The sequence below is a fragment of the Pteropus medius genome, unplaced genomic scaffold, assembly GCF_902729225.1.
Source record: "Pteropus medius unplaced genomic scaffold, Ma_sr-lr_union100, whole genome shotgun sequence".
Classification (NCBI taxonomy): domain Eukaryota; kingdom Metazoa; phylum Chordata; class Mammalia; order Chiroptera; family Pteropodidae; genus Pteropus; species Pteropus medius.
In genome coordinates, this window is record NW_024349798.1 from 342,357 (window position 1) to 366,039 (window position 23,683).

The 23,683-nt window shown below is 37.9% G+C and overlaps 1 long non-coding RNA gene across 1 annotated transcript; it reads right to left on the minus strand.

Moving 5' to 3' along the window:
• Window positions 1-1,872: 1,872 nt before the first annotated feature.
• Window positions 1,873-17,245, minus strand: LOC120620535 (uncharacterized). The gene is made up of 3 exons (XR_005657926.1): window positions 17,235-17,245; window positions 15,830-15,834; window positions 1,873-2,016 (listed from the first exon to the last, which is right to left on the minus strand). It is a non-coding gene; the product is annotated as an uncharacterized LOC120620535 (long non-coding RNA).
• Between the last annotated feature and the right edge of the window lie 6,438 nt (window positions 17,246-23,683).

Consider the following 23,683-nt stretch of genomic DNA (forward strand, 5'->3'; position numbering starts at 1 on the left):
ATAATACAGCAAGAAGATATAATAATTATAACTAATTTACACATCTAATAACACATTATTAAAATATATGAAACAAAAACTGACAGAATTCAAAGGACAAATAGACAGTCCTATAATAATAGTTGGAGATTTCAATACATCATTTTCTTTTTCAAATTTTATTATTAGTTTCAAGTATACAGTACATTGGTTAGACATTTATATAGTTTATGAAACGATCCCTCTGCTTACTCTTTCTCTTCTCTGGCTCTACACCTAGCCATAACATTACTGCTAACTGCATTCCCTATGCCGTGCTTCCCATCCCCATGACCGTGTGCCAACTCCTAATTTGTACTTCTTCAACCCTTCACCCCTTTCTCTCAGCCACCCGAACCCCCTCCTTTCTGGAGTTCACCAGATTGTCTTCTGTATTTGAGTCTGTTTTCATTTAATTTGTTCTTTTTGTTTCTTAGATTCTGCATATAAGTAAAATCATATGGTATTTATCTTTCTCTGTCTGACTTATTTCACTCAGCATAATAACCTCTAAGTCCATCCATGTCATTGCAAATGATAGGATTTCATTTTTTATGGCTGAGTAATATTCCATTGCATATATGAACCATAATTTCTTTATTCAATCGTCTGTTGATGGGCATTTGGGCTGCTTCCATATCTTGGCTATTGTAAATTGTGCTGCCACGAACATAGGGGTGCATAGATCTTTACAAATTAGCATTTTGGCTTTCTTTAGATAAATACCCAGAAGTGCAATTGCTAGGTCAAAAGGTAAATTCATTTTTAATTTTTTGAGAAACTTCCACACTGTTTTCCATAGTGGCTGTACTAATTTGCAATCTCACCAACCGTGTATGAGGGTTCCCTTTTCTCCACATCCTTACCGATACTTGTTTTTTGATTTATTGACGATAGCCATTCTGACAGGTGCGAAGTAAAACCTCATTGTGGTTTTAATTTGCTGTTCTCTAATGCTTAGTGATATTGAGCATTGTTTCATATGTCTATTGGCCATCTGTATTTCCTCTTTGGAGAAAGACCAATTCAGCTCTTCTGTCCACTTTTTTTTTCTCGTTAACCTTTGTTTTAATGGGGACTCAAAATGCTGTAGCGGATTTTTGGTCAAGCTGTTTCTATTAAAAAGTACTGATTTTAAAAACTAATAACTTAAAAACTAACACACACACACACACACAAATGGCTCACAAAACATTCTCCTTTCCTTCTGAAGGTTTTATGATGCATTGTGATCATTAACCAGTCTTTTACTATTAAACTTAAATGGCCAATTGAGAGAAACAGTTCTGAGACCGTTCTTCCACTACTGATTAAGACTGGGGCAGCAGGTATTGGAGATAATATTCATTTAGACTTCTGAGCTTTCTGGGAAGACTTGGTGACCTTGCCAGCTCCAGCTGCCTTCTTGTCCACTACTTTGATGACACAGCAACTGTCTCATGTCACGAACAGCAAAACTGTCCAGAAGAGGATAGTCAGAGGAGCTCTCAACATACATGGGCTTGCCAGGAACCATATCAACAATGGCAGCATCACCAGATTTCAAAAACTTTGGGCCATCTTCTAGCTTTTTCCCAGAACAAAAATCAATCTTCGCCTTCAGCTCAGCAAATTTGTAAGCTGTGTGAGCTGTGTGACAAGCCAGCACAGGTGCATATCTGGCACTGATTTGGCCTGGGTGATTCAGGATAATCATTTGAGCCATGAAGCCACCTGCTTCCATTGGTGGGTCATTTTTGCTGTCGCCAGCCACATTGCCAAGACGAACGTCTTTGACAGACACATTCTTGCTTCAAATTCATCAACACCGGCAGCAACAATCAAGACAGCACAGTTAGCCTGTGATGTGCCTGTAATCAAGTCTCTGTGTCCTGGGGCATCAATGGTGGTCACATAATACTTGCTGGTCTCGAATTTCCACAGGGAGATATCAATGGTGATACCACGCTCACATTCAGCTTTTAATTTATCCAAGACCCAGGCATACTTGAAGGAGCCCTTCCCCATTTCAGCAGCCTCCTTCTCAAATTTTTCGATGGTTCTTTTGTCAATCCCATCACATTTGTAAATCAGATGACCGGTGGTGGTAGACTTGCCAGAATCTATGTGTCCAATGACAACGATGTTGATGCAAGTCTTTTCCTTTCCATTTTGGCTTAGATATTGCATTGGTTTTCACGACATCTATGTTCTGGCGGCAAACTCGTTGTGAAAAAGCTCTGTCCACTTTTTAACTGGATTGTTTGTGGGTTTTTTGGTGTTGAGTTGTATGAGCTCTTTATAAATTTTGGCTATTAACCCTTTATCAGATGTATCGTAAGAGAATATCTTCTCCCATTCAGTATGTTCTCATCTTTTCGTTTTGTCGATGGTTTCTTTTGCTGTGCAAAAACTTTTTAGTTTGATGTAATCTCAATCATTTATTTGTTTGTTTGTTTCCCTTGCCCAAGGAGTTATATCAGGAAAGAAATCACTAGTAGCAATATTGGAGAGTTTGGTTTCAGATCTTACATTTAAGTCTTTAATCCATTTTGTTTAATTTTGTATGTGGTATAAGAAGATGGTCCAGTTTTATTTATTTATTTATTTATTGCATGTATCTATCCAGTTTTGCCAACATCATTTATTGAAGAGACTGTCTTTACCCCATTGTATATTCTTGCTTCCTTTGTCATATATTAAATGAGTGTATAGATGTGGATTTATTTCTGGGCTCTCTATTCTGTCCCATTGATCAAAGTATCTGTTTTCATGCCAGTACCATGCTGTAGCCTTATAGTTTTATATCAGGTAGTGTGATACCTCCAACTTTTTCTTTTTTCTCAAGATTGCCATGGCTATTCAGGATCTTTTATGGTTCCATATAAATTTTTGGATTATTTGTTCTAGTTTTCTGAAAAATGTCATTGGTATTTTGATAAGGATTGCATAGAATCTATAGATTGCTTTGGGTAGTATGGCCATTTTAATGATGTTGATTTTTCCTACTTATTACCACAGTATATGCTTCCATTTATTTGTATCTTCTTCAATATCTTTTTTCAATGATTTATAATTTTCTGAAAACAGGTCTTTTACCTCCATTGGTTAATGTGATTCCTAGGTATTTTATTGTTTTTGATGCAATTGTAGATAGGATTATTTTCTTAATTATTCTTTCTGAAAGTTCATCATTGGTGTATAAAAATGCAACCAACTTCTGATTATTAATTTTGCATCCTGCTACTTTACTGATTCATAAATCAGTTCTAATAGTTTTTTGATGGAATCTTTAAGGTTATCTATGTATGGTATCATATCATCTGCAAATAATGACAGTTTTACTTCTTCCTTTCCAATTCAAATGCCTTTCATTTCTCTTTCTTGTCTAATAGCTGTGGCTAACACTTCTAATACAATGTTGAAGAGGAGTGGTGAAGGTGGGCATCCTTCTTTTGCTCTTATTTTCTTAAGGAAAATACTTTTAGCCTTTCCCCATTGAGTATGATGTTAGCTTTACATTTGTCATAAAGGGACTTTATTATGTTGAGGTATGTTCTCTCTATTCCCACTTTGCTGAAAGTTTTGATCATAAATGGACGCTAGATTTTGTCGAATGCTTTTCTGCATCTATTGATTTAATCTTATGATTTTTATCTGTCATTTTGTTAATGTGGTGTATCACATTAATTGATTTGTGGATATTGTACAACCTTGCATCCTAGGAATAAATCCAACTTGATCACAGTGTATATTTTTAATGTATTGCTGAATTTGGTTTGCTAATATTTTGTTGAGGATTTTTGCATCAATGTTCATAAGGAATATAGGTCTATAGTTTTCCTGTTTTTGTAGTGTCTTTGTCTGGTTTCCTTCCTCTTACTCAATTTGGGCTTTGTTTGCTGTTCTTTTTCTAGTACTTTTAAGTGTGAGGTAAGATTGTTTATATCAGGGTAACAGTAACCTCAAAAAAGAACTAGAGAGCCTTCCCTGCTCCTGAACATTTTGGAACAGTTTGTGAAAAAGAGGTGTTAATTCTCCTTTGAATGTTTGCTAAAATTTGCCTATGAAGCCATCTGTTCCAAAACTTTTAATTTTTGAACGGTTTTTGATTACTGATTCAATTTTGTTGGTGGTAATTGGTAGGTTCAGATTTTCTGTCTCATCTTGACTCAGTCTTGGGAGATTGTATGTTTCTAAGAATGTGTCCATTTCTTCCAGATTGTCTAATTTGTTGGCATATAATTAATCATAGTATTTTCTTATGATCCTTTGTATTTCTGTGGAGTCCATAATACTTCTCTTTCATTTCTGATTTTATTTATTTGGGTCCTCTTTTTTTCTTAATAAGTCTGGTTAAAGTTTTATCAATTTTGTTTATACTTTCAAAGAACCAGCTCTTGGTTTCATTGATCTTTTGTATTGTTTTTCTAGATTCTATTTCATTTATTTCTGCTCTGATCTTTATTATTTCCTTCCTCTTACTCAATTTGGGCTTTGTTTGCTGTTCTTTTTCTAGTTCTTTTAAGTGTGAGGTTAGATTGTTTATATGAGCTTTTTCTTGTTTCTTGAGGTAGGCCTGTATGGCTATGAATTTCCCTATTAGAACCACTTTCACTGTGTCCCATAGATTTTGAGTTGTTGTGTTTTCATTTTCACTTGTCTCTAGGTATCCTTTGATTTCTTCTTTAATCTCATTGTTAACCCAATCATTGTTTAGTAGCATGTTGTTTAGCCTCCCTGTGTTTGTGTATTTTCCTTTATTTTTCCTTGTAGTTGATTTCTAGTTTCATTCCAGTTTGGTCAGAGAAGACACTTGATATGACTTCGATCTTCTTAAATTTATTGATACTTGTTTTGTAGCCTAATATGTGGTATATTCTGGAAAATATTCCATGTGTACTTGAGAAGAATGTGTATTTTGCTGCTTTGGGGTAAAATGCTCTGAAAATCTCAATTAAATCCATCTGGTCTACTGTGTCATTTAAGCCCACTCTTTCTTTATTGATTTTCTGTCTAGAAGATCTGTCCATTGGTGTCAAAAGGGTGTTACAGTCCCCTACTATGAGTGTATTACTGTCAATCTCTCCTTTTATGTCGGTCAATAGTTCCTTTATATTTGTAGGTGCACCTATGTTGGGTGCATATGTGTTTACTAGGGTTATGTCCTCTTGTTGGATTGACTTATCATTATATAATAGCCTTCTCTGTCTCTTATAGCCTTTGCTTTAGAGTCTATTTTGTCTGATATAATTATTGCTATCCCAGCTTTTTATCCATTCCATTTGCATGAAATATCTCCTTCCATCCCTTTTCTTTCAGTCTGTGTCTGTCATTTGATCTGAATTGACTCTCTTGCAGATAGTGTATACATGGGTCTTATTTTCTTATCCATTTGGCTACCCTATGTCTTTTTATTGGAGCATTTAATCTGTTTACATTTAAAGTAATTACAGATAGGTACGTAGTTATTGCCATTTTATTATTCGTATTTATGGGAGTTTTTGCTCTTCTTCTTTTTATGGAAGTCCCCGTAACATTTCTTGTAATACTGGCTTGTTGGTGGTGAAGTTCTTAAGCTTTTTCCTGTCTGGAAAGCTCTTTATCTCACTTTCCATTTTAATTGATAGCCTTGGGTAGAGTATTCTTGGTTGTAGATTCTTGTTTTTAATTACTTTGAATATTTCCTAGCAATTCCTTATAGCCTGCAAAGTTTTAGTTAAAAAAAATCTGCAGACATTCTTATAAGTAACTAGCTGTCTATCTCTAGCTGCTTTTAAGTTTCTCTCTTTGTCTTTAAATTTTGGTATTTTAATTATGATGTGTCTTGATATGGGTCTGTTTGAGTTCCTCTTGTGCTTCCTGGACTTGTATGTCTAATTCCTTTGCCAGGTTAGAGATGTTTCCTGTAACTATTTTTCAAATAGATTCTCAATCCTTTGCTCCCTCTCTTCTCTGGTACCTCTACGATGCAGATATTGGTATGCTTGATGTTGTCCCAGAGGTCTCTTAAACTATCCTCATTTTTGGATTTTTTTAATTCTTGTTGTTCTGATTGGGTAATTTCTGCTACTTTGTCTTCTATCTCACTGATTCGATCTTCTGCTTCATCCAATCTATAGTTGATTTCTTCTAGTGTATTATTCATTTCAGTTATTGTATTTTTAATTTCATACTGGTTCTTTTTTATGGTTTCTGTGCCCATTGTTATGCTTACTATCTTTCTTTTGAAGTTCTCATTGAGATCATCTATTCTGTCCCTCAGTTCCTAAAACCATTGTTTTGAACTTTGTCTCTGGCAGGTTGCTTGCCTCTATTTAGTTCAGATTATTTTCTGGAGTTTTCTCCTGTTGTTCTATTTGCAGCATGTTTGTTTTCTCATTTTAGTTGTCTATCTGTGTTTATGTAGTAGGTGTCCTGTGTGGCCCACTGGCACAGTCTCCCTAATTATCTATGCCGGGGGCTCTGGATGTGTTCTTCGTGTGGGTTGGATGTGTTCTTCGTGTGGGTTATATGTGTTCTTCTGTTGTAGTTAAGCCTTTATTGCTGTTAGCACATCAGTGGATGGGATTGTCTCTCAAGCTGTTAACTGTGGAAATTGGCTATGCCCACAGGATATGAGTTGCTGTGTAGGGGATGACTCCACAGAGTGGGATTTGCAGGCTTATGTACTTGTTGAAACTATCCTTTAGGTGTACCACTTATGGGGATAGTCACATGTTGCTCTGCTGTGGTCTGGCACCAGCCTCTGGGTGCATTGGTTTTGTGGCCCCTTGGAAGGGGCTCCCCAGTAGGCCAAGGTCAGCCATTGCCTTTGATTACTCGGGGATACCTAATGGGAGCTACGAGGTGATTGGAAGAGCCTTTGGGTAATTACGTGAGTTGGGTGGTGCAGAAACCCAGAGAGTCATCAGCATATATTGAACAGATTTCCCCTGGCCACTTCAGTGTCAGTTTTCATGCCAGCACCGTCTCTGTGGCTTCCTGTAAAAGTCTCAGATCGCAGCAAGGCCAGCCACTGCCTGTCTTGGGCCTACAAATAAATACCTGACATCTATTCAAGAGATACTGTAGCTGGGGGCAGGGTTTGTGGCATGCCACTGAAAGTCTCTTTTGCATGCAACAAATTGAGGGGTGTTGTTTGCTGTCAAATTTGTGTCCCAAGGAAAGCACAGAGTGGGGCTGGCTGCCTGGAAACAGACTTGCTACAGGTAATTTGTATGTGTTCATATGTCAGAGGCCCATTGATCACTACCTGAACCACTTGTATCCTGCAAGGCAGTGTGGAAGATAAAGCAGCTTATAGGGATGACAATTTTTTTGTTCTGTTGTCAAAGTATGCCCCCAATTTGTGGCCAAATAAGGTAAAGAAATCAACAGAGAAAAGGGTTCCCATTACATCTATCCTTATACCCTCTTTGAGGCAGCATCAGTTAGCAGAAAGCTAATTGGGCACAGAATTGCTCTGTAGAGAATTAAACATAAATGCACCTGGTCTGAGTTAAGAAAGCTAAATGTAACCTCCAAGAACACCTTGAACCTTAGATTCTGAGGACCACGAACAAGAGATGGATCCAGCCTGCACCAGAGTGAGACTAGGGGCACCTCTGACTACCAGTAGGCAGCCTGGAACACTCTGCCATCTAATTCTTTCCTCCTATATCTTACCCCGGAAGAGCTACAGTCAGAAGTGGAAAGAGGAGAAGGAAGAGGAGTGAAAGAGCAGATCACAGCTCCATCTCCTCAAAGTCTCTAAAGCCAGAAATAGACCAGAAATGGTGTGGTGAATTATATATATGTCTATCCCCTAGACTATTCATTTAATAAATATTTACTGTGCCAGGTACTATTCAAGGCTCTGAGGATACAGATGTGAACAAAAGAGAAAAAATCTCTACCCTCAGAGATCTTATGTTCTCAGGAGATACACTAGGCCTCCCTTGAGAGTAGGAACTATGACAGGTTTATGGCTATAGCCCAGGGTCCAACACTATATTTGGCTGGGGCTCATTAAATGTTGTTTAGATGAACCACATCACATTTTTTTGAATTTGTGTTGGACGCGTTGTGGTTGCTTCCCCAGAATCTAATTTCCCTCTTCTCAGCAACTTTCAAGCTCCATTTGGAGGGCTATGTTATTTGGGGAAAATAGAACTTCACCCCCAGCTCCAAGGTTGGAGCATGTGAACTAAGCTAAGTCGATCCATGTAGTCTATACCCCTGACTTCAGTGATTTGTTCAAGTACATAAACTAAGGCAAACCAATCAAAGTGGAACTGAGGACAGAGATGCTTTTTCTCTTTCTAATGTAATATAAAACCTGGAGCCACTGAAACCATTTTTGCTACCATAAAAAAATCACCTGAGGATGAATCTTACCCATCACAAAAACAGAGCCAGATCCTTCATGAAAATGTCAAACTCTGGATCAAACCACATCTGAAATCCTCTCTACCTCTAGAGTTTTCAGTTGCATGAATCAATAAATTCTTTTCATTGCTTAAGTTATTTTGAGTTAATTTTTTTATTTGTAACCAAAAATATCCCAACTGATAGATATTAAGTTTTATATAGTAAAAGAATATTCAAGCTGACATATGACACAGACTATTACTTACCTAAAAAACAGTATAACACAAAATGAAAGAATAAGATGTATGTAAATCTACATGAAGTTTCAAACACCCAAAGAAAGAGCAGAGAACATCAAGGGGCTTACTTGACGTATTCGACAGCTCTTGCTGCCAAATTTGGACAAGAAGAGACAGTTCGACCCTCTAGGTGCCTTTTTAAAGATTCTTCTGCATTTCCCTATTACCAACAGTTAAAAGCCAAACTCCTTAGCCCTTGACAATTTAGTCCATACATAACCTTCACTCTCATGTCTATTTATAGCCCAAGCATGCTACATCGGTTACACTTAGCATGCCCTATGTGGTAACTAGCATTGGGGATGACCCCTAATGATCTTCCTCTCCCAATATTCATACTCTTGCGTAGTCCCCTTCATCATTGAATCATGGCTGGCCTGTGTGAACATTTTAAGAATATAGAATATAACAGAGGTGAAGGTGTGTGACTTCCACAACTAGATTATAAAAAGCTTTGCAGCTTCTGGCTTGCTCCCTTGGATTGCTCTCTCTGGAGGCTGAGGAAAGTCACTCACCATGCTTTGAGGACATTTAAGCTATCCTGGTGGAAAAGGACTGAGGACTCCCACAAATAGCCAGTACCTACTCACCCTCAATGTGAGTGAGCCACTTTGAAAGCAGATCCTTCAACTAAAGTCAAGCCTTCAGATAATTGCAGCCCCAGTTGACATCTGACCACAACCTCATGAGACACTGAGTCAGACAGCTCAGCCACACCATTCTCAATTTCCTGACCCAGAGGAATCATGGGAGATAAGAAATAATTATTATTGGGTTTTTGATTATTTGGATTTTTTAAATATCGACCTAATTTTTTAGAGCAGTTTTAGGTTTATAGCAAGCTTGAGGGGAAGATTTTCCATATACCTCCTACTCCCACATATGTGTCACCTCCCCCATTGTCAACATCCTCCACAGAGTGATATTTTCACTGTCTTCATAGTTTTGCCTTTTCTAGAATGTCATATAGTTGGAATCATAAAGTATGTAGCCTTTCAGAGTGGCTTCTTTCACTTAGTAACATGCATTTACTAATGCATGTTACTAAGTTTCCTCCATGTTTTTTCATGGTTTGGTAGCGCATTTATTTTTAGCACTGACTAATTCCATTATCTGGATATACCACAGTTTATTTATCTATTCACCTACTGAAGGATATCTTGGCTGCTTCCAAGTTTTGGCAATTATGAATAAAGCTGTTGTAAACATCCATGTGCAGAGTTATGTGTGGACATACTTTTCAACTCCTTTGGAAAATTGCTGGCTTGTATGATAAGAGTATGTTTAGTTTTGTAAGAAACTGCCAAACTGTCTTCCAGAGTGGCTGTACTGTTTCACATTTCCACCAGCAATAACTATTGTTGTTTTAAGTCATTAAGTTTAGGGTTATTTGTTATGCAGCTTTAGATAACAACCTATCATTGAACTCATCTAGGATGCTGTTTGCATCCTTTTGTCTTTCTTAGAAACTCCTACTTGCTCTCCAAGGGCCAACTCAAGCTGCCACCTTTTTTGAGAAGCCTGCCCTGATTTTCCCATTCAGATCCAGGTTTTCCTGCATATATCTCTATTAGCAGCTCTCACACTATAATCTCATTAAATGTTTATGAGGTTATTTCTCCTGTTATAGCTTATTAAAGGCAACAATTTTTAATTATCCAAATTTATATTCCAGAGACTGAGAATGGTACATGCTACATTAAATTAGCAAATGTTGATTAATTAAATAAATAAAACCAGCTCTGAACAAGACAGAGGATGCCTTACACTAGTCTGAGGAGCAGAAAAGGAGTAAGAAAAAAGGAACAGTGGAGAGAAGGGCCAAAGATATTATTGGCAGACTGGTCTAGCTCCTAGTTCTTTAGTTCACTTTAAAAACACCTTTCCTTGATAATAAAAATGCCAATAAAACCTAGGTAAGCAGTAGTAGGTGGTTCCACAGTATCTTTTGCTTTCAAAAAAAATTAATCTGCAGATATAAAAATAACCAAAATAAACAAAAATTTTAAAAGAAATTTTTAAAAAGAAAAGAAAAATGTAAGAACCATTGCAACAGAGAACTGGAACAATAATGTGGCCAAAAGCCGGGTACTAGGGTCATGGTGTGGGGAGAGACAAAGGCTGGATCTTGACAGTCTAAAAAGGAGGAAGGAACATCTGGTTTCAAACACTTCCTGTTCACAAATAGAGCAAGAGGAAATGCGGTTTAAAAAGGGGCCCCTCAATGAGAGTAGAAAGCCATGGGCTGGGGGTCTTTTTCCAGAATCTTGATAATGAAAGTTATTCTTGGAGTAAAGGACAAAAAGGTCTCAGAGGTCAGACACTGAGTCCAAAAACAAACTGGAATTTTAGAAGAGGTTGGATTGATGTCCAGTTAGAACATAGCAGGGAGAAGTGAATCTTGGAAAGATTTAGAAAGTGGTGTCAAAGGAACTCAAAAAGAGTCTGGAGGCTTTGCTAGAAATAAATTATAAAGATTTATTCAAGGGTCTTAAAGTTTGGAAACTTGGAATATAGCTAGGCAAAAACCCAGAGTGTTCCAAAAAAGAAAGAAAAAAGCTTTTATAATGAAAAGTCTATTCTTAAGAATAATCAATTCTGCATTCTTAGCCCTAGGAGTGGTCCAGGACCATTATCAGTCAGATGTCAACTGTCTGGATGAGTGCCATGAGGTCTGGTCACTTCTGGTGGTCTAGATAATGGATGCCAGATGGATGTTACATTGACTATTTATGTGAGTCTTTCGGGGAATAATCAGAGGGTTATCTGGAGATTTGGTGTATATCCAGGTATTAACACATAATGAACTGATATATATCCAGGCAATGACACAGGACTGGAAAGTTCAAGAGTTTAAGTTCCCAGGCTTAGTTAGAACAAGAATAGAGTCATTCCTCATGCCTCAACCTATTTGATTTTAGTAATTTAGCATCTTGACTATAGTGACTTTATTTTACTTCTTCACTCTTTTCCTCAGTAGAAATCAAAGATGAATTCTGATCTAGCTATAGATGTGGGAATTAAATGATTGATCTGAATAACACAACTAATATGGTAGCATTATATGTAGAAAACTAACTTTTAGAAATAGAATATAGTTTTTTAAGAAGTAAAGCACACTTTACAAAAACCATTTTAATTTTATGCCACAAAAAGGCAGAAATGATATAGGCTATATTTTCTGATCATGATCCATTAGGGTAAAAAATATAAAATGCCAAAAATGCAACTAAAAATACTTAATTTTGAAAATTAAACATTTTAAGAACATAGAACAAATAGCACATAGTATAATAACCTGTTATATTTTTAAATAATAATAATAATAAAACACTAATAACAACTGACATTGATTGAGCATTTACTCTGTGCCAGGCACAGTTCTAAGTGCTTTGCATGTGTTAACTCATCTGATCTTCATAGAAATCCTATGAAGAACATATTATTCCTATTTTGTAGATGAAGAAAAAGAGGCACACGAAACTTACGTAATTTTATACCAAGTTTTTACAACAGAGCTTTTATCTTCTAGGATGCTTTGGGCTACAAATTAGAGATCTCAACTCGAAAAATAGCCAATGTATCACATCGCAGAACAAGACCAGAGGGGGACTCCAGAGCCGGGTATTCAGCAGCTCAGTAGCTTTATTAAGGACTCGGTGATTTCATGTCATTTCATTTGAATTCTGCGATTATGCTGAACTGAATTGTTCTCAATTTCTCTTTATGACTATAAAGGTTCTCTTTGCTTCCTCTTTTCTATATGAAAGTGAGGCTACTTTAGCTAAAAGTGTTTCACTTCCGCAGTATCTACTACCATAGTTTGCTTAGCCCCTTTCTGGACCCTTATAGTTAAATTCACGAATTCCTCACACATTTATTTGTTCATTAAAATACTATATATTGGAGCCGGGGCTAGCAGGAGCAGGGAACAGGGATTTTGGAGAAACATAGTGGAATGAGAGATGTCACCAGACATCTCCTCTTGAAACAACAATAAGCTGAACATCTAAAACTCAACAAAAAAACACCCAAATTGCACACCAGCACGTCTGAGTGTGGAATCTGTGCATAAGAGCTATCACAGGTCAGAACCCTGGGTGTCGGGCGGTGCACTGGGAGAAATAAAGAAGCTGCCTCTCATAGCTGCTGGAGCTCACTGTAGGAGGAGTGGGAGAGAAGAAGGTGCTTCAACTTCCCTGAAAAGCTCCGCCTAGGAGTGCTATGAATTTCACGCAGCTGGTGGCAGGGTCTAGTCATCAGGGCAGAAAGCAGAGAAGCGGAACTGCAGAAAAACGGCATGTTATTGGCAGCAAAACAGACACATGGACCAGTGGAACAGAATCAAGGGTGCAGAAGTAAACCCATATTTATATGGGCATATAATTTTTGACAAAGAAGCCAAAAACATACAGTGGAGAAAGGAAAGCCTCTTCAATAAATGGTGCTGAGAAAACTGGAAGGCTAGCTACAAAAGAATGAAACTAGACTGTTATCTATCACTACACACCAAAATTAACTCAAAATGGACTAAGGACCTAAATATAAGACCTGAAACAGTAAAATGCATAGAAGAAAACATAGGAACTAAATTCAAGGACCTTGGACTTAAAGAGGATTTTATGAATCTGACCTCAAAGGCAAGGGGAGTAAAAGCTAAAATAAATGAATAAGACTACATCAAACTAAAAAGCTTCTGCTCAGCAAAAGAAATCATCAACAAGGTAAAGATGCAGCCATCCGAATGGGAAAGTATATTTGCAAGCAACGCCTCCGATAAGGGCCTAATATCCAAAATATACAAAGAACTCATAAAACTCAATAACAACAAAAAAAAAACAAACGATCCAATCAAAAGATAGGCAGAAGACCTGAACAGATACTTCTCCCTAGAGGACATACAAATGGCAAACAAATATTTGAAAAGATGCTCAACATCTCTAGCTATTAGGGAAATGCAAATCAAAACCACAATAAGATACCATCTCACACTTGTTAGAATAGTTATAATCAACAGGACAAGTAATAACAGATGTTGGAGAGGATGCAGAGAAAAAGGAACCCTCATACACTGCTGGTGGGACTGAAAATTGGTACAGCCACTATGGAAAACAGTATGGAATTTCCTCAAAAAACTAAGAATTGATCTACCACATGATCCAGCAATCCCCTAAGTATTTACCCCAAAGACTTGAAAACACGTATCAGAAAAAATATTTGCATACCAATGTTCATAGCAGCATTATTCACAATGGCCCGGATATGGAAGCAACCAAAGTGTCCTACGATAGATGATTGGCTAAAGAAGCTGTGGTACATATATACAATGGAATATTACTCAGCCATAAGAAAAGATGACATACTGCCATTTGTGACAACGTGGATAGAATTCGAGATAATCATACTAAGCGAAATAAGCCAGACGGAAAAAGTTGAAAATCACATGATATCAGTTATATGTGGGATATAAACCTAAAAGCAACAAATGACCAGGACAAACAGAGACTCATGGACACGGATAATAGACTAGTGGGTACCAGAGGGGACGGGGGAGAGGGGAAAGAGGAGGTAGACAGGGTAAAGTGGATCAAATATAGGGTAGCTGAAGGAAACTGGACTTCAGGTGGTAAACACACAATAGCAAATATAAATGTCAAATGATAATGTACACCTGAAAATTATATAATTGTATTAACCAATGTTACCCTAATAAACTTAATTTTTTAAAAAAGGTAAAATTTTTTAAAATACTATATATCAAGCCACTATTAGGTGCTAGGCATTAGGGGATCTAGAAATAAGCAGAACACACGAAGTTCCTGCCCTTGTAGGCCTTACATTCTGTTTGAGGAGTCTAGCAGATACTGTCAGCATTGTGCCCTCAAATTCCTCAGATCCTAACACCCTCAGACTCTGCAGTCTACTTCCAAATGGCTACTAGGCCTGTAATGCATTAAGCCAGAAGTACCATCCAATCCCAAAGCAGCTTGCAACCAACTGATTTCAGAAATTGCTTTATATAAATACCCCAGCTCCCTTGCACCTTAGGTAGGGAGGTGCAAGAATTGATCTACCACATGATCCAGAATTGATCTACCGCATGATCCAGCAATCCCTCTATTGGGTATGATCTGAGGTATGTTTTTCATCGTTTCCCAGAGTTGCCCCTCTGGATTAAGGTCCAGTCACTCTCTGAAGTAACTGGTTTAATAAGGCACCGTTGGTATAAAGTTTCACTTATGTAGGCTGAGTAAGTTCTGGAGATTTAATGTACAGCATGGTGGCTATAGTTAATAGTATTTTATCGTATACTTGAAATTTGCTAAGAGTAGATCTTAAATGTTCTCACCACAGGAAAAAAAAAGATGACTATGTGAGATGATGAGTATGTTAATTATCTTGATTGTGGTAACCATTTCACAATGTACACACATATCAAAACAATTTGATCATTGTACTCTGTAAATATATACAATTTTTATTTATCAATTATACCTTAATAAAACAGGGAAATTTGCAACAACATGGATGGAACTCGAGATAATCATGCTAATCAAAATAAGCCAAACAGAAAAAGTTGAAAATCACATGATATCACTTATATGTGGGATATAAACCTAAAAGCAACAAACAAGACAAATAAACAGAGACTCATGGACATGGACTATAGACTAGTGGTTACCAGAGGACTATGGAGTAGTAGTTACTAATGGGGTGGAGGAGGAGGAGGTAGACAGAATAAAGGGGGTCAAATATAGGGGGGTAGGGGGAGGGCGAAGTTGATAAAGGGAATCAAATATATGGTAGCTGAAGGAAACTGGACTTTGGAGGGTGAACACACAATAGAATATATAAATATCAAATGATAATATACACCTGAAAATTATATGATTGTATTAACCAATGTTACCGCAATAAACTTAATTTTTTTAAAAAAAGTATTTGGATAAACAAGCCAGTCCCAAAAGACAAAATGTTTTCATGCCCCTTTTATACTGTTCAAAAACAAGTAAAATGAAACTAAAAATATGTGCGATAATTAAAAGGAGGAGCAGGAAAAATGAAAAACACAAATTCAGACTAATGGTCCCTCTGAGAGGGAAGCAGAGGCTGGGACAGGGAGAAGTGCATCGGTAAGTTCTTAGAAATAATCAGCCTGTTGAGTTAGGTGCTAGATTTACTGGTGCTCAGATCTTTTAATAAATAGGTAACAGAATACAAGTGGGGCATACACAGACTCACTGCTGATAGCATTGTGCATAATCTAATTCTATGCATCTAAGGTTAAAAACAGTATACGGTTTCTGTACTGGGATCTTACACTTTCCAAAGTAGGACTGATGTCTCAAAAAGGTCTCTAAACTAGGAATTGGGAAAGAAATCTCTTGGTTTTTATTCTGCCACTAACTTGCCAGAAACTTTGGAAACTAATTCCTGTGAATGGCTCTATTTCCTCATCTGTGAAATAAGCAGCTTAGCTAAAACATTGCTGAAGCTCCTACTAAAAATGGAAAGATGACTAAATACTGGGTAGAGAGGCAAAACACAACTGGTGTCTGTCAACAGGCTTCTAGCCCCTCCCAACAACAGAGAACCTCACCCCATCACACCCTTCTCTAGGGCCCTGGGTGTGGCCTCCATTCTTTCCTGGTTCCTCACTCTTGTAGAACCAGTGCTGAGCCCATTCCCCAGACCCAAAATCTGCCTTTCAGTCTCCCTTACCCTTACCCTATGTGTACTCCCCACCCAGGAACCCAGACATTCTGGTTTGCCTTCGGTACCTGAAGATCCCATGCACAGCCTGCTGGTTCATGAAGCCACTTACACAATCCTTTCTTCAGGCCTGGAATGTTGCTCCCAGACACGCAGATGCAGGCAGGGCCAGAATGTATAACTTGATCCTCATAACAGAGGTGACCCAGCCTAACAAGGAACACCCAGAGAGATTGCTTTGTTGGTGTGCCCTTCCAAGCCAATTACATTTGTCTCCCTGCCTCTCCCCTTCTGTCTTGCCCACATACAAGAACTAAGAGCCCTAAAAGTCCTCCCACTGCCTCTATCTTTATCTCAGGAAGCCCTCTGAGGCTCAGAGACTCTAAGCCAGTCAGAATTGAAGTGTGTGACTGACGCTGGCTGGTTCCATGGGACTCACACTTCTGTGTGCTTGGGATTTCCCACTGCTGTAGCTACTTCTCTCTGCGTGAGGGCTTTCTCCAAAGCCTCAGAAGGTGACCTTGTTCTTGTGAAGAGCAGGCTAGAAATGGAGGGGAGTTAACTCCCCTCATAGCTACCCTCCACCAATGACTAACAGGAGTCCGTGTCTAAGTGTCCAGATCCTTCATCCTCAGGTGGGATGACACAAGTGCTTCTTAGTTGGAGGAAACTCCACTCTCCACAGTGCCAACCTACTTCATACTTCACCTTCCCTGACTCCCTGGCTCCCTCCCATACCCTGTGGGTGTTTACTGCACCTCATAAATTAGCCTGCTTTCACTGGGATCTTTGTCTTAAGTTCTGCTTCTGGAGGAACCCAAAATAAGACAGTGGGATCTCAGAGAATTCTCTAAGCCAGCCCCTTTCTACTACAGATGAGGAAACAGGAAAGATGACAGGTCCCCCCAAGATCTGATCACCACCACAGACCCCTCCACCCACATGACTTCCTCCATTCAAAAGATAACTTGCCAAAATATCTCAAATCCCTCATGCAGTGTTTCGCAGACTTCATTCATTCACATACTATCTTTACTATTTTTGCTTCGAGCCGCATGCCCTTTTCATATTTGTCATTACCACCTGTAGTATTTACTTAACACATTTTAATAAACTCTTTTTTACTTGAATTTCCTTTTTTCATATTAACTTCTATTTTAAAAATAACAATAATTTAATAGGTAATACATTCATACGGTTCAAAATAATAATGTATACAGTGAAAATTTTCCCTCCAGTCCTGCCCCCAGCCTCCAAGAACCATAGAACCGGTTTCTTATATATCTTTTCCAGGATAATCTAGAACTATACAAGTGTGCATATGTGTGTTTTCTCTAAAACATGTATTATAAAAGTTAACTTTATGTCTAAATCATAAATAGGAAGAGCTCCAGTCAAAATGTCATAGTAGGTAAATGTTGTGCTTGCCTCTTACAATGACCACATTAAAATTGCAACTAAATTATAGATCACCTGGAGAACCATTTGAAGACTAGCTGAACTGAAGTCTTATAACTAAGGATATAAAGAGGCCACCTTAAGACTGGTAGAAGGGGCAGAGATGCAAAACGGCTGGCTCCACACCCACGTGTGGCAGTGGAGAATCAGGAGGGCTATCTTGGCTGCAGAGATCCCTCATGAAGAGCAAGGGGTCCCAGCTCCACAACGAGCTCCCCATCCCAGAGAACCAGTGCGAGGAGGAAGAGCCCCCACAACATCTGCCTGTGAAAACCAGTGGGTTTTCCATCCATTCAGGTGAGACAGAAGGCAACTAGAAACCAGGTGTCCTCTTGCAGGGCCTATCACAGACTGTCCCACTCTCAGACACTCATCTGGGCTCCTGTGGAGGGACAGAGGCTTGGGAGATGCCAGAAACAGAGAGAGACTGAGTTGTGTGGCTTCAGGGCGAGGGATGGAGGGAAATCCATCATTGTCCCTATGTTGAGGCCTCCTCGTTTAGCCAGCAGACAGGTGCCATCTTTCCTGTGTGGAGCTCTCCCCCTACATGTCCAAATCTGAATCTGCATTGCCCTGGTGAGCCTTGCTAACTCCACCCTAATGATTATGTTGGACTCTGCCTCACCAAACTTATGTGCCTCCAGAGGCTTTTTCACAGCTGGTAGTGGGCCCACACTGCAGTCCTTCTTTGACAATTCTCTGGGGTCCATGGATCCCCAGCAGGCAGCAGCTGGCAGTAGTACACTCTGAGACTTTTGCAGAGTGGCCCTAGGCTCAGCACTAGGACAAAATATGAATCTGTATTAACCTAGTGAACATAACTTGCTCCACACTGGTGACTCTCTGAGACCCCACTCCACTGCAACTCCCTACCACTTGAGGTTCTTTCAGTGGTTGAGCTTTATGGACAGCCAACAGGCAGTGGCAGGGCTTGGGGTGCCTTGAGATTTTTGCTGAGCTGCCCCAGACCTGATACTGGTGAAAGCCAGCCTCAGTTCGCAGTGTGGCCACTTCCACATACCTCCAGTTCCAGCACAAGCAGCAACCAACAACAGGTCACTTTGTAATTCCTACTAAGTAGCCTTGGACCAGTCACAGCAGCAGCTGATCTTGGCCTGCACGGGAGCCCCTCCCAAGAGGCCCCAGAATTGGCACACCTGGTAGCCAGCTTCAAACCTCACAGAACACCACCCAATTGGTTCCACAAGTGGCACACCCAGGGGGTGGTCTCAGTAGTCACCAGAGCCTACTGGGGTGAATCCTGCTCCCCAGTAAGGCAGTCCCCGCAAGGCAGCTCCTATGCTGTGCTCATGACCAATCCTCACAGCCAGTCAACCTAGGGGTGAATCCCACCCACTGATGTGCCTACAGCGATCAGGGCTTGGTTCCAGCAGGAGAGCATATATGATTCACCCAGGGGACACTCCTGGAGCATCCAACTCAGGTAACCAGGGAGACTATGCCACTGAGCCCCATGGGTCACCTACTACATAAAGCTACCCTGCCAAGATTGGGGAATGTAGCAGATCTACCTAAGACATGGAAACAAAAAAAAAGAGAGACAGACAAAATGAGGAAACAAAAAAGCATGTCCCAAATGAAAGAACAGGAGAAAATTCCAGAAAAAGAACTAAACAAAATGGAGGCAAGCAACCTACCAGATACAGAGTTCAAAACACTGGTTATAAGGATACTCAATGAACTTATGAGAACTTCAACAAAGAGATAGTAAGCATAAAAAAGGACATAGAAACCATAAAAAAGAAATAGTCAGAAATGAAGAATATGATAACTGAAATGAAGAATACACTAGAAGGAATTAACAGCAGATTAGAGAAAGCAGAGGTTCAGATCAGTGATTTAGAAGACAAGGTAGCAGAAAACACCCAATAGATACAGCAGGGAAAAAAATCCAAAAAAAAAAAATGAGGATAGCCTAAGGAAATCTCTTAGACAACATCAAGTGTAAGAACATCCAAAACATAGAAGTACCAGAAGGAGAAGAGAAAGAACAGGGAATAATGACTGAAATAATGACTGAAAACTTCCCTAACCTATTGGAGGAAATAGACATACAAGTCTGAAAATCACAGAGAGACTCAAATAAGATGAACCTAAAGAGGCCCACATCAAGACACATCATAAGTAAATGCCACAGGTTAAAGACAGAGAGAATCATAAAAGTGTCAAGAAAAAGACAGTTGATTACCTACAAGGGAGCTCCCATAAGATTGTCAGCCAATTGCTAAACAGAAATTTTGCAGGCCAGAAGGGCTTGCACAACATTTTCAAAGTGATGAAAAGCCAGGACCTACAACCAAAACTACTCTATCCAGCAAGGCTATCATTTAAAATTGAAAGAGAGATAAAGAGCTTCCTACACAAGAAAAAGCTAAAGGAATTCATCACCACCAAACCAGTATTATAAGAAATGTTAAAGGGACTTCTTTAGGATGAAGATGGGGGGAGGGGCAGAGAACATAAATATGAGTAATAAAATGGCAAATAACTACATACCTATCAATAATCACTTTAAATGTAAATGGATTAACTACTCCAATCGAAAGACATAAAGTGACTGAATGGATAAGAAAACAAGACCCATACATATGCTGTCTACAAGAGACTTACTTTAGATCAAAAGATACACACAGACTGAAAGTAAAGGGATGGAAAAAGATATTTCATGCAAACTGAAATGAAAAAAGCTAATGTAGCAATACTCACATCAGACAAAATAGACAGTAAAACAAAGGCTATAATAAGAGATAAAAAAGAACATTTCATAATAATAAGATCAATCTCACCCTTGTAAACATTTATGCACCCAACATATAACACCTAAATACATAAATCAAATATTAGCCAACATAGAGAAATATATTGACCGTAATATAGCCATTGTAGGAGATTTTAACACCCTATTGAAATCAAGGGATGTATCTTCCAGACAGATAATCAACAAGGAAACAGCAGCCTTAAATGATACATTACATCAGATGGATTTAATTGATATTTTTAGAGCATTTCACCCAAAGCAGCAGAACGTACATTCTTTTAAAGCATACATGGAAAATTTTCCAGACCACATGTTAGGCCACAAAACAAGTCTCAATAAATTTAAGATTGAAATAATAACAAGCATTCTCTCTGACCACAATGATATGAAAGTAGAAAGCAATTACAAGAAGAAAACTGAAAACACACACAAACACATGGAGGCTAAATAACATGCTACTAAACAATGAATGGGTTAACAATGAGATTGAGAGAAATCAAAAGATACCTTGAGACAAATAAAAATGAAAATGCAACAACCCCAAATCTATGAGACACAACAAACACAGTCCTAAGAGAGAAATTCATAGCAATACAGGTCTACCTCGAGAAAAAAGAAAAATCTCAAATAAACAATCTCAACCTACACTTAAAGGAACTAGAAAAATAACAGCAAACAAAGCACAAAGTGCGTAGAAAGAAGGAAATAATAAAAATCAGAGCAGAAATAAACAAAATAGAATCTAAAAAAAAAAAAAAACACAAAAGATTAGTGAAACCAAAATCCGGTTCTTTGAAAAGATAAACAAAATTGATCGTTTAACCAGACTCATCGAGAAAAAAAGAAAGAGGACCCAAATAGATAAAATCAGAAATGAAAGAGAAGTGACAACCAATACCACAGAAATACAAATAATTGTAAGAAAATATTATGAACAATTATATGCCAACAAATTCGACAATCTAGAAGAAATGGGTAAATTCCTAGAAACATAATCTTTTAAAAGTAAATCAAGAAAAAGCAGAAAATCTGAATAGACCAATTACTACTAATGATATCAAATCAGTAATCAAAAAAACTCCCCACAAACAAAAGTCCTTGACCAGATGACTTCACAGGTGAATTTTACCAAACATTCAAAGGATTAACACCTATCGTTCTCAAACTATTCCAAAAAAATTCAAGAGGAAAGAAGGCTCCCAACCTTATTTTACGAAGCCACCATTACTTTGATTCCAAAGCCAAACAAAGACATCCCCCAAAAAAAAAAAAAATTATAGGCCAGTATCCCTAATGAACATAGATGCAAAAATCTTCAACAAAATATCAGCAAACTGAATTCAGCAATACATTAAAAATATCATACACCATGATCAAGTTGGATTTATTTTTAGGATGCAAGGTTGGCTCAATATTTACAAATAAATTAACATGATATACCACATAAACAAAATATGAAGAATAAAAATCATATGATCATATCAATAGATGCAGAAAAAGCATTTGACAAAATCCTGCAGCTGTTAATGATAAATGTTCTCAGAAAAGTGGAAATAGAACATATCTCAACATAATAAAGGCCATATATGACAAACCCACAGCTAACATCATACTCAATGGTGAAAAGCTGAAAGTATTTTCCTTAAGATCAGGAACAAGACAAGGATGTCCACTTTTACTACTTTTATTCAACATAGTATTCAACAAGGCCTAGCCACAGCTATCAGACAAGAAAAAAAATAAAGCCATCTAAATCGGAAATAAAGAAGTAAAACTGTCATTATTTACAGTTGCCATGATATTATATAGAGAGAACCTTAAAGATCCCACCAAAAATACTGTTAGAACTGATAAATGAATTCAGTAAAGTCACAGGATACAAAATTAATATTCAGAAATCAGTTGCATTTCTATACACCAATAATGAATTATTAGAGAGAGAAAACAATCCCATTTATAACTGCATCAAAAAAAATCTAGAAATAAATTTTACCAAAGAGGTTAGAGACTTATACTTAAAAAATTATAAAACATTGAAGAAAGAAAATGAAGAAGATACTAATAAATGGAAGGATATACCATGCTCCTAGATAGGAAGACTTAACATTGTTAAAATATCCATACTATCCAAAGGAATTGATAGATTCAATGCAATCCCTATCAAACTACCAATGGCATTTTTCACAGAACTTAAACTAGTAATCCTAAAATGTATATGGAACCATAAAAGACTCAAATAGCCACGGCAATCTTGAGAAAAAAGAACAAAGTTGGAAGCATCACGATGCCCAATATCTAAACATAATACAAGGCTATAGTCATCAAAACAGCATGGGACTGGCATAAAAACAGACACATTGATAAATGGAACAGAATAGAGAGCCCAGAAATAAACCTACACCTATATGGTCACTTAATCTATGACAAAGGAGGCCAGAATATACAATGGGTACCAATGACATTTTTCAGAGAGCTAGAACAAATAATCTTAAATTTATATGGAACCATTAAAAACCCCGAATAGCAACAGCATCATGAGAAAGAAGAACAAAGTTGGAGGTACCACACTACCTGATATCAAACTATACTACAAGGTACAGTAATCAAACCAGCATGGTACTGGCATCAAAACAGACACATTAGTCAATGGAACAGAATAGAGTGCCTAGAAGTAAATCCACGCCTATACACTCACTTAATATATGACAAAGGAGGCAAGAATATACAATGGGATAAAGACAGTCTTTTCAATAAATGGTGCTGGGAAAATAAGACAGATACATGCAAAAAAAAAAGAAACTGGACCACCTTCTTACACCGTATACAAGAATAGACTCAAAATGAATTAAAGACTTAAATGTAAAACCTGAAGCCATAAAACTTCTAGAAGAAAAGATAGGCAGTAATCTCTCTGATATTGCTACTAGTAATATATTTTTGGACATATCTCCTTGGGCAAGGGAAACAAAAGAAAAAATAAACAAATGGGACTACACCAAACTAAAAAGGTTTTGCACAGCAAAGGAAACCATTGACAAAACGAAAAGACAATCGACTGAAGATAGGAGAAGATATTCACTTACAA